This window comes from Leopardus geoffroyi, chromosome B3 (genome assembly GCF_018350155.1).
Source record: "Leopardus geoffroyi isolate Oge1 chromosome B3, O.geoffroyi_Oge1_pat1.0, whole genome shotgun sequence".
Classification (NCBI taxonomy): Eukaryota; Metazoa; Chordata; class Mammalia; order Carnivora; family Felidae; genus Leopardus; species Leopardus geoffroyi.
The window spans coordinates 115,001,161-115,013,837 of record NC_059337.1 but is presented as its reverse complement, the minus strand read 5'-3'; the positions used below and the strand labels follow the sequence as shown (position 1 = coordinate 115,013,837).

General features: G+C 39.6%; 1 protein-coding gene across 4 annotated transcripts in view; it reads left to right on the top strand.

Annotated features, from left to right (window-relative positions):
* The window catches only part of DCAF5 (DDB1 and CUL4 associated factor 5), a 109,349-nt gene that overhangs the window by 46,987 nt on the left and 49,685 nt on the right, over positions 1 to 12,677 (top strand). The window lies entirely within an intron of this gene.

The window sequence follows — 12,677 nt, the reverse complement described above, 5'->3', positions numbered from 1 at the left end:
ACAAAAAAACAATTTTAGATATATATAAAAGTAGAATAGTAAAATGAATTCCAATATAACTATCACCCAGCTTCAGTATTTAATCCATGAACAATCTTTCATTTATTCCTCATCTGTGACCTCCCTTCCCAATTATTTTGAATCAGTTTCCACATAACATTATATCATTTCTCTGTAAATGCTTTAATATATATCTCTGAAAGATTATTTTTCAGTTGAGGTAAAATTCACATAACATACAATTAACCATTTTAAAGTGAAAAATTCATAGCATGTAGTACACTCACAGTGTTTTACAACCACCACCTCTATCTAGTTCCAAAATATTTCCATCATCCTAAAATAAAACTCCTACCCTTTACACAGTGACTTTCCAGGATATTTTTCTCTCACTCCTAGCTACCATCGATCTACTTTCTGTCTCGATGGATTTACCTGTTCCAGATGTTTCATCATCATGTGACCTTTGATCTGGCTTCTTTTGCTTATCATCCTGTTTTTTGAGGTTCATCCACATTGTAGCATGTATCAGTACTTCATTCCTTTCTTTGACAAGATAATATTCTGTTGTATGGATGCGCCACGTTTTATCTGTTCACCCATTGATGTACATTTGAATTGTTTCCACTTTTTGGTATGATGAATAGTACTACTATTAACATTTATGCATAAGTAAATTTGAGTACCTGTTTTCAGTTCTTTCGCATATACACCTAGGAGTGGAATTGCTGGGTCTTAGGGTAAATCCTGTGTTAAACTTTTTGAGGAACTGCCAAAATACTTTCCATAAAAAGATAATTCTTTTTAAAAATATAACCACAATATTGTCACATCTAAGTACAATAACAATAGCTCCTTAATATCACTGCATATATTTAATTAGTGTTTAAATTTCCTTAATTGTCTCATGAATGCTACAATTGTTTGTTTTTTGTTTTTTTTTGAATCAGGATTAAAATAAGGTTTATACATAAAAATTAGTTAATATGGCTTCTGAGTCTCTTAATCTATAGGTATTCCTGCCTCTCACTTTTCCCCCTTGCAATCTATTTGTTAAAGACACTGGATTATTTGTCATATGGAATTTCTCACATTTTAGATTATGCTGATTGCATTTTTATACTGTCATTTAGCATGTTCCTTCTTACCCCAGTTTTTTCTATAAATTGGTTTTAGATCTTGGGGCTTAAATGTATTCAGGGTTTTGTGGGTGGTTTTGTTTTTTGTTTCCTGGGCTTTTTTTGGGTTACAGAGATATTTCATAGATGGTGTTAGGTATGTCCATAGAAAGCTAAGAATGTCTAGTTTTGTCTCTCCCTTTGTTTTAAAATACATTGACCAACTTCTTAGTTTAGCTTTTTAAAATATAAGTAATGTGGGGCGCCTGGGTGACTCAGTCGGTTAAGCATCCAATTCTTGATTTTGGCTCAGGTCATGATCTCATGGTTGGTAAGATCAAGCCCTGTGTCAGGCTCTGTGCTGACAGTGTGGAGCCTGCTTGGGGTTCTGTCTCTCTCTGTCCCTCTCTTACTTGCACTGGCTCTCTCTCAAAATAAGTAAATACATTAAAAAAAAAAAAAATACACCAGTAAAGCTGGTGAAGATGTGGAGAAACTGGATCACTCCTAAGTTGCTGGTGGGAATGTATAATAGTACAGCTACTCTGAAATATAGTTTTGTAGTTCCTTTATAAATTAAAAACGAACCATATGCTATGTGAAAAAGTCAGTCCCTAAGGACACATACTGCATGATTCCATGTATGTAACATACATGAACTAATATATGTGAAAAATGGAGAACAGTGTTTGCCAGGTGTTAGCAATAGGGATAGAGAGGGTGAACGTGGCTATAAACGGGTAGCAGTAAGGAGGCTTGTGATGATGGTACACATTAAGTATCTTAATTGTGGTGGTTACACGGAGCTGTACATGTGGTACAATTGCGTAGAGCTACAAATACACACACACACACACACACACACACACACACACACGAGTGTGTATATAACTGACACAATCTGAATAAGCTCTGTAGATTGTACCAATGTAAATTTCCTGGTTTAGATATTATACTATAGTGAGGCAAGATGGTAACATTGGGGGAGGCTAGACAAAGGGTACAAAGGACTTTCTTGTATGTTTCTTTGCAATTTCCTCTGATTCTATAATTACTTCCAAATTAAAAGTTAAAAAATACAAATACTAGGGTGACTGAGTGGCTTAGTGGGTCAGCGTCCAGCTCTTGATTTTGGCTTACTCAGGTCATGATCTCATGGTTCGTGAATTTGAGTCCTGTGTTGGGCTCCACACTGACAGTGCAGAACCTGCTTGGGATTCTCTTGTCTCTCCCTCTCTTTCTGCCCCTCCCCCCGCTCACACACCCATTCTCTCTCTGTCTCTCTCTCTCTCTCTCTCTCAAAATAAATAAACACTTTTTTAAAAAAAAATATGAATACTTGTTAATAGCATTCTCCTTTTAAAACTTTCAGTGAAGCTGAAGTCCCTTCTGACTATCTGGTCCCCTGCCCCCTCCCCTGGATAATGAGTGTTAGGAGTTTGTAGTATATGCTTTTGTCTCTATATGCATGTGTGTTTTTACTGCTATACAATTATTCTACAACTTGACTTTTTCACTCATCAGTATGTGTTAGGAATTTACCCATATATTAGCATATGCAGATTTATCTCATTTCTTTTGCCAGTTAAGAATTTGAGTCAACTCTTTGACTCTTTCTGTTGAGTCAGCTTGGGTTTTTCTTCTGAGAAACGTTTTGTGGCCACACTCATTCTTGTCTCCTCAGTGGAGGGTAGGTTCGTCCTGTGTCTCACAGCACATGTTCTCCTTTGTATAACACTATTCATGTTGTAAAAGGAAACTGTTGGTTTTCTTGTCCCTCGTGAGTTTTTGAGGGTTCCCCTTTATCTTCATCTTTGAATCCATGGGCCTAGCACAACACCTAAAATAGTTAGCAGGTATTCAATAAATGTTTATTTAGTAAATGCATGCATGAATAGATGAGTGTGATGTGAAAGGAAAGAGTGTGAAGTGAATGACTTAGATGAATACTTCTGGCCCTGATGCTGATACTGTTCACTTTGCTGGGTAGAATAATCCATCTCTACCATGTATTCTGTGAAATCTTGTGAGCCAAGAAGCAGAAAAAACTTCTGGCCATACATCTGCTGCTTACCTATTGTGTACTCAGAACCAAATCATCTCGCTGCTCAGGACCTTAGTTTCCTCCAGTGTGAAATGAGAATAATGTTATCCCCACTGTAAAGATTAGATGATACAGTGTGTACATAAACATTTTGTAAATTAAATGAACTAGTTGCTTTTTTAAGGGTATCTATTGTGGTATATAATTCCATCAGTGAATTCTTTGTAGCTTGAACTTTTTGTTTTGTAGTAACAGGTTTGACTACTTACATTTTATCTGTTGCAAGTCACATATTTTAGATAGGGACTTCTTGGTACACTCTCAATCATTTTGGCTTTATTTATTCATGAATTTACCCACGTATAGAAGACTTTCCAAGAACAATGTTTCTCGATTCTGCATAAAATACTTTGTATTTTGTATCTGTTTTTTTATTCCAGTAATATGACTTTGCCATTTATTTATGGGTGCTTTGGAAGTGGGATTGGGGGATCTGCAGAAAGAAATCAAACTGAGTGTAATTTCAGACCTAACCTGTTGACTGTGTTCAGTGCTAACCAAGATAGGCCTGTTTAGTACTTAGAAACCTATCAAAGGAAGGATATTATTTGCCCTCATTGAGAAAGATAGTAAGGGACACTGAAATTTTCAGAGGACTCTGAAAATTTTTCTTTGACTATCATTATGTGAATTTAAAGTATGATTTAATTTCAAACTTAGCATCTGCACCAGAATCCTATGGGGCAGCATATTATTTGAAGTTTGCATTAAGAAGGTCTTTAAATTTACTATTCTCATACTTTTCTCAAAGCTGTCTTCTGTGGTCCCCTAGTTAAAAAGGATCTGTGTATAAGATGATATATATAGTTTTTAAGTTTATTTATTTTTGAGAGAAAGAGAGAGAGTGAGCTGAAGAGGGGCAGAGAGAGAGGGAGACACAGAATCCGAAACAGGCACCAGGCTCTGAGCTGTCAGCACAGAGTCTGATGTGGGACTCGAACCCACAGACCGTGAGATCATGACCTGAGTTGAAGTCAGCCGCTTAACTGACTGAGCCACCCAGTCGCCCCGAGATAATATCTTAAAATAACATATTTTCTTCTGACTACAGAAGAAATTCATGTTCATTGTAGAAAAACTTAGAAAAATAAAATGAAAGGCATAAAAAAAGAAATTACCTAAATCCTGTAGTCTAATTAATATATTAATTAATATATTTTCATACACCCATCAGTCTGAATGTTTATCACTATCTATTCATGAACATAAATTGGATAGGGCATATATTCAAAACCTGTGGGATTCACCATTCACTTTCTAAACCCTGACGTGAATTTTCTTTCTTGAATTTGACTTCCCCAAATGTAATTATTAATTTACCTTTTGAACTTTTATTCTGCAAATATCGGAAACTCACTGTAAAGTACAAGATATAATTAAGATACCTGCCTGCCTGCTAAACTCTTCCTTCTTATTGGCCACTTATTAGCAGGTAGATGAATTTAACTTACTTGAAAGGTGTGTGTGGTGATACCCTATGAAGAGGGGGCGACCTGGATGGTCATTGGCAAATTGTGCCGGTTCTTTGTCAAAGAGGACTTTGATTCAGATGATCTCCAAGCCTCTTGCTATTTCTCCCAATTTTATGCTGCCTTGCTGCTTGCCTCTCAGATTAGGTTTCATGTGCAGACAAATGTCAGGACACATGTGAACTTTGGTGGAGCCTGTTTTTCTTTTTAATGTTCCCAAAGTCAGGGTTTTTCAAACTGCTGCTCGTGATCCATTAGATCATTCATTCAACAGCTATTTATTGAATGACTACTATGTGTTTGGCACTGTTTAAGCACTTGGGGTATGTGGGGGAAAGATATAAAAGCTAATAGTCTAATGGGAAAGGACAAATAAGAAAATAAAGACATAAAAATATATGGTATGTAAGATGGTGATTCATGTAGTAGAGAAATGTAAAGCAGGCAAGGGAGCCAGGGAGTATGAGGGAGCTTGCATTTTTGCACAGGGTATCAGAAAGGGCCTGATTGAGGAGGATATTTGCATAAAGAAGTAAGTGACTGAACTGAGGACGTATCTGGAGAGGAACATTGTGGGCTGCAGGATCTGCAAGTGCAAAGACCCTGAAGTAGAAGCATAGTTGACTTGTTTTAGGATCGGTAAGGAGGCATCATGTGGTTGAAGTAGAGGAAAGTAAGAAAAATGCTGGGAGGCGGAGTCAAAGATTCAGAGATGGGAAAGTAGTTGTCTAGGGCTTTATTGACATTGAAAGGAATTTGGTTTTTACTTTGGTGTAAATGGGGAGCCACTGGAGGATCTTTAGCAAAGAAATGATGTGTTCTGATGCATGGTTCAGCATCCCTCTGGCTGTGCTATTCAGGATAAATGAAGCATGGGCCAAGAGTGGAAGCAAGGAGGTTAAGGTAGAAAGCTCTTTCAACGTTTCTGTGGGCCATGAAATCAATTTAGATGGTCATGGTATTTATTAAATAAAAAAATATAGAAATGAGAGCATTGTAGGTGGTAAGTATGGTTTAATGAATTTATGCTAAATGTGGGCGTGCTGGGATGCAGTATAAGATGTACTTTACAGGGGCACCTGGATGGCTCAGTCGGTTAAGCGTGCGACTTCGGCTCAGGTCATGGTCTCGCAGTTTGTGAGTTCCAGCCCCATGTCGGGCTCTGTGCTGACAGCTTGGAGACTGGAGCCTGTTTCAGATTCTGTGTCTCCCTCTCTCTCTGCCCCTTCCATGCTCATGCTCTGTCTCTCTCTGTCTCTTAATAATAAACAAAGTTAAAAAAAATTTTTTTTAATGTGCTTTACAAAGAGTTTCTATAAAAATAGTTTCAAAGCCATTATTCTAAATATTTCCTTTTTTTTTAGATGTTTATTTATTTTTGAGAGAGAGACAGTGTGAGCGAGGGAGGGGCAGAGAGAGAGGGAGACACAGAATCCGAAGCAGGCTCCAGGCTCTGAGCTGACAGCACAGAGCCCAATGTGGGGCTCGAACTCATGAGCTGTGAGATCATAACCTGAGCCAAAGTCAGACACTTAACCAACTGAGCCACCAAGTCGCCCCTGAGATATTTCTTTTTTTTTTTTTTTAAGTGTATTTATTTATCTTGAGAGAGAAAGAACGTGCGTGAGCAGGGAAGGGGCAGAGAGAAAGAGGGAGAGAAGAGAATCCCAACCAGACTCTGCGCTAACAGTGGAGATGCGGGGCTCCATCTCATGAACTATGAGATCATGACCTAAGCCAAAATCAAGAATCAGACGTTTAACTGACTGAGCCACCATGTGCCCTGAGACATATCTATTACTGGCAACTAGAGGTGATCTTGGTTTTTGGATACATTCTCAGTGAATGGCTACTGTAAGAAACAGACTGTCTTCCTATAGCTGTGTCTCATCAGTCAGCAGTTTGGCCTTCTACCCTTTCCTTTATATTCCTCTCTCCTCTTGTTTTCAACTGTTTGCATAGGAGTTCTTAAAAAAAGGTAACAAATTGTGATTTTTGTTTTCAGACCCTCTTCTGCTTAGGGTTTTTTCCAGACTTTGCCTCTTTGCTCTTTAACATTCCTCCAACTTTATGGCTTTGCACCCGGACAGTCAGTGGACCCACACCAGCTTCCTGTCCTGCCATCAAGCACTGCCTATTTACCTGCATATATTCCAACCCACTCCTTCAGCACTGTTACTGTTGCCATCCCAGTCACCCTCTTCCCTTGTTTTTTTTGCCTCTTGCCAACCACTGTTCATTAAACTCTCCCTCCCCAGTTTAATATACTGTGAGGTCAGGGCTGATGCTAATGTCACGTCTGTCAGAAGCTAGGACCAAGAATTGTTTTAAGGTGAAGATTTAAATGGCTGCTTATGAAACGCCTCTGTATTTTCTGCAGCTTGGAGTGAAGGGGGATTTTGAATCAGCCAGGCCATCTGATGAACTGAGATGACTAAACGTGGAGTCCTTATCTATGGGAAATTCACAAATGTCCAAGAACAAATCTGTTATGGTGATGCCTCTTAGTTTATTTTGAGATCTTGTTTGGTTCTGTGTGGTTTTTATGATCTCTGGGCCATACGCAAAAACTTAGGCTCAGGTCCCTTCAACTTTGGGTATGTCCCTGTTCTGGAAGATGGTGATTGGAAACACTGCAATGCATCCTTGTTTGCTTCATGGAGGACTGGATAGGCCATTTGATCATCTAAAGATCTCTCTCTTTTGGGGCACCTGGGTGGCTCAGTGGGTTGAGTGTCCAACTTTGGCTCAGGTCATGATCTCATGGTTCATGAGTTCCAGTCCCGCATCAGGCTCTGTGCTGACAGTTCAGAGCCTGGAGCCTGCTTCGGATTCTGTGTCTCCCTCTCTCTCTCTGCCCCTCCCCCACTCGCGCGCGCGCTCTCTCTCTCAAAAATAAACATTAAAAAATATATTTAAAGAAAAAATCTCTCCCTCTTTTTTTGTCTTTAAAGATTTTATTTTTAAGTAATCTCTACTCCCAATGTGGGGCACGAACCCACAGTGCCAAGAGCAAGAGTCACAAGCTGTACCCACTGAGCCAGCCAGGCGCCCTTGTCTAAAGATCTCTTTATCAGAAATTTATCAGGCCCTTGTGCTAACTTCACTCAAACTTAAATTTCAGGACCTTCAAAAAGAAGGAAATTTTAGCAGGTACACTGAACCTATATCTATATTTCAGGCCAGAAAGGCTTGGCAGTGAGGAAAGTGAATTTGTTTAGTCACATATCACAGTATCTCTTTCTCATACTGGTTATCCAGCAGTTCTGGTTCCCTCTAGAGAAGTCTCAATCTTGGAACTGAGGATTATGGTAGAAAAAACAAAAAAGAAAGCCCAAGTTCTCTTCCTACTAACTTACATAAAAGATAGGTTTAAGGGATTATTAGGACCCTGAATAGCACTTGAATAGGATTGGTGTGGGCTAATAGAATTGGTGACTCCCTGAACTTGTTCACTTTCTACATAATTCTACTGTCCTTTGGGATTTGTCATATTCTACAGGTTGTGTTATAGCAAGTACAACATTTTCCTTATTCCTTATAGGTCATCCTGCCCTAAAGCAGAACTGGAGGGGAGGGAGAGATTTCCCCCCACCAGAGGACCTTGATTTAGCCACTCTGGTTGTCCAGTACCAGCTCTGATGTCTGTGATTTGGAATAATAGTGCATTCCATGGGTGTTAATTAAAACTTTCACTTAGAAACTCATGCCAGTTGGCTTTGGAAAATAATGTTGGTACCGTGAGATGAATTTACTTTGTTGTGGATTTATGGAAACCTAGGTTCATGAAGTCTAATCTTGGAAACTTTATCAATGCCCTGTCTTGTGTTGAACATGACACTCCTAGTCACTTTCCTTGGAAACAGCCTTAGCTTGTTTCTCTTCTATTCCAAGACCTTAGCCTTAGCCAAATACTTTTTAAAAATGTTCTTTTTACCCTGCCAGAGCAATAAAGAAGTCCATTTCAATATTGGGGGGGGGGGCAGGGGGCAGGGTGGGGAATCCAGGAGATCACACTAGTGAGAAATATTTTCCTGTTGTTCAAAGTTCTCTTGCTTTTTGTCCTGGATCTTTTACATGCTGACCCTTGGATTACCTCCTACCCCATTCTTGTTGTATTTTATGACAAATCCTTGGTTGAAGATAGGTTGGGAATAGATTTATTGCTTTTTTTTTTCTAAATAGGGATATTATAGTTGAACCCATTTTAACTTGTTGCTAGTCCTTGCAAGATACTGCTCATCTTGGGGTGCCTGGGTGGCTCAGTCGGTTAAGTGTTTGACTTTGGCTCAGGTTATGATCTCACGGTTTGTGAGTTTGAGCCCTGCAGTGGGCTCTGTGCTGACAGCTCAGAGCCTGGAGCCTGCTTCAGATTCTGTGTCTCCCTCTCTCTCTGCTCCTCTACTACTCACACTTTGTCTCCCTCTCTCTCAAAAATAAGTAAACATTTAAAAAAAAAAAAAAAAGATACTGCTCATCTTGTTTGGTATGAAATGGTGGCCATTTCTCTGAGGAGTGGAGACAGTTGGCATCTCCGTTACCAAGATCAGAGTTCAGAAAGCAAGTCAAGATTGAGGCATTCCTCCCTCAGTTCTCCAAGAGGAAATGAGAAACTTCTCCTTTGGGGAATGTATTGATGACAGGAAAAAGGCATTTTAGGCATTGTTGGTAGAGGGGAACTCTGAGTTTTAAAAGGAAATAGAGTCCTTTCTGCTAATAGACCAGGGGCTATAAAAAGTGCCATATTGTATGGTTCCCTTTTTGTTGAACCTCTGATAATCCACTTTCTTTCCACATTGTTTTCCCACTGACCCCACTCTCCCTCACTCTCCCTTCTCTTCCTGATTCCTCTCCCCCCAAATTCCAAAATGGAGCCATGTTTCTCAAAAGGGTGGTTTTAAAGTCACATGCATCAGAATTAATTGGGGTTGTTAAATTCAGATTCCTGGGCCCACTTCCCAGATTGAATTAGAATATCTGGGGGTGGATCCTGAGAATCCACATTTTTTAAAAAGTCCCAGATGATTTCTCATGCATATTATGCTTGAAACTGTAAACTAGAGCGTCTTTGACATTATCTTTTTATCTTGACTGTGCAGGCAAACTGCTTGTAAGGTTTTTCTTCCTAATGAACTAGATCATGCATACTATTCAGGAGGAACCAGCTGTAGTACCCCTGCTGAGAAAGTATAGTGAACATAGCTCACTTTCTAGATTTCAGGTATCATTCCATCCTCTGGAAGGAATTTAATTTTATGCCCAAACATGAAGTATTCAGTTTCAGAGCTGCTCTTTAGCACTCCCAAACACTCTAGGAGCAAGATTCCTACTTACCTACTCTCTGTGTGAGAGATAGGAGTTCCCTGCCCAGAAGCATAGGCAGGAGAAATTAGTGACCCTCCTGGAACCCACAAACAGAACCCCTAGAGTGGCTAGATTGCACATGTAGGTCAAGGAGCTTGGGTGGGGCTGGGATGGGCCCGATGCCTGTCCTGGGCAGACTTCTGCAGGTCTGACTAGAATCGGCAGAGGAAGTTCCTGTTAACTGATGGAAAGGGCGTTTGCTTGGTGGCCCCAGCTTTCCTGTCAGGGATGCCTGAGCTGATGCAAACCCCTGCTGCTGTTGCTGGTGGGGCTGGCCAAGTTTCTTTTTGTTGAGTCTTGTTTCCACGCCCCGCTCCTCTTCAGTTCTACAGACGGTGGTTTATTTGTACACTCCATGCTGATCTTGGATTGAAAGCCTCTCATTGTTTTTGAGCTCAGTGTTTAGATAACACCACATGCCTGTGGCAGCTAGGGCACCCTGTAAAGGAAATGCCTGGACTCTAACAGCCCCGTCATTCATTCTCTATATGTGAGTGAGTGTGGCCTCTGTTTAGGACCGTTATAAGAACATTTGTCTACAGAGATTATTACTTGGGGCCCGTAGGGGTACCAGGCTCCTCCTTGATGTTTGGAGTTCTAGGGACTGTTTCCTAAGTCTTTTCTCTCTTTTCTTTCATTCCAGTGATAAGAGGATTAAAGCCTGTTTTGCCCCAGGCCTTGTTTCTGTACCTAGAGCACGCCTCCCTCTAGTGAGAACACTGCTTTTGGGAGACATAAGACTTACTGGCGCTATTTGGTGTAGACGGTTTTTGTGATCAGGCCAGGTTGGCAGCTATCTTTGCATGTGGTTTCAGGGGCTCCTTTTCCCATGGGGTATCTCTTTTCCTGTCCCCCTAATCTTCCCCATCACTGTCATGCCAAAGAAAAAACAAAATGTGTTTTCTTCATTCAATATTAAATCTATTCTGGTAGCATATAGCTCTTCAAGTTTTCACTTGGTAAACTGCCATTTTTTTTTTCCCTAAAAATGTTTCAGATAAATCTGCCAGGCTCTAATTTAGGCCTCTTGAGGCCCTTTCCAGCTCTGTGATTCCCTAGAATTTATAAACTTTTTCCCCCTAAAACTACTAGGATTATTTTCTTTCCAGGACAACAAAGTCTGTGTGAGCCAAAACAAGTTAGTAGGTTTGATGTTAACATGAATTTCTGCACCTCCCCCAATGTATATACTTAACTTCACTTTCCTACCAGTAATTCAGTACTCCAAGAATTGAACCCAAAATACAAAAGAAACGTTGGTTATGATGTGGTCAGTGAACAGTCCATCCCTTCATAATAAAATAGTCTAGCCAGTCAAGGATACTAACTACTGAAAAGATAAAAGCACACACACATATACACACCCTTTTTTATTTAGTACTGTATAATTGTTAATGTTCATGGCCATCCTAGTTCACTGTAAAATTGAAAGTATCTTCTGAATCATCAAAAGAAATTAATTGGAACCATACTGTGTGACTTTTTTTTAATGTTAGGAATATTATGAGACTACAGAACGATATTAGGTGAACCGGAACATATCACTCTCCGTTGTGAAGCTATGTAAATGTATTAATCAAAGTAAATATACACTCGTTGGGAACTGCAATGGAAAACAAGTCATCTTGGTTTTCTAATTGTTATATTACTTACTCTGCATTTAAATTAAAATTTTTTGTTTAAGGGCAACTGGGTGGCTCAGTCGGTTGAGTGTCCAACTTGATTTTGGCTCAGGTCATGATCCCAGGGTTGTGGGATCCAGCCCCACATTGGGCTCCACCCTGAACATGGAGCCTGCTTAGGATTCTCTCTCTCTCCCTCTGCCCACCTCCCCTGCTCATGCTTCCTCTCTCTCTCTAAAATAAAAAATAAAATAAAATAAAAAAATAAATAATTTGTTTAGGGGCACCTAGGTGGGTCAGTTGGTTAAGTGTCTGACTCTTGATTTCCACTCAGGTCGTGAACTTGCAGTTTGTGAAATCAAGCCCCGCTTCGGGCTCTGTGCTGACAGCTCGGAGCCTGGAGCCTCCTTCAGATTCTGTGTCTCCCTCTCTCTCTGCCAGTAACCCACTTGCGTTCTGTCTCTGTCTCTCTCAAAAATAAATAAACATTAAAAAAAATTAAAAATTGGTTTAGTATTAAACAGATGAACATAAGGGAAGGGAAGCAAAAAGAACATAAAAACAGGGAGGGGGACAAAACATTAGAGACTCTTAAATATAAAGAACAAACAGAAGGTTGCTGGAGGGGTTGTAGGAGGGGGGATGGGCTAAATGGGTATGGGGCATTAAGGAATCTACTCCTGAAACTTTGTTGCATTATATGCTAACTAACTTGGATGTAAATTAAATAATAAATAAATTTTTAAAAACTTGTTTAGTATTTAGTCTCTAGTTATGCCATATAGAATATAAAAATTTTCTGTGAACAGATTAAAAATTCAAAAATAACTGTTTAATAAAATGATTATTATTTATTGAAAAAATATCCAGCATAAATAGTAAAGTATCTGTTTTTCTGCTGATGTGCTCTGTATTTCTAATACAAGGATAAATATGTCCCTTAAATGTCATCCATGATTAGCCAGTTAGAGTGGACACGATTCACCTCGCAGGGACTTGG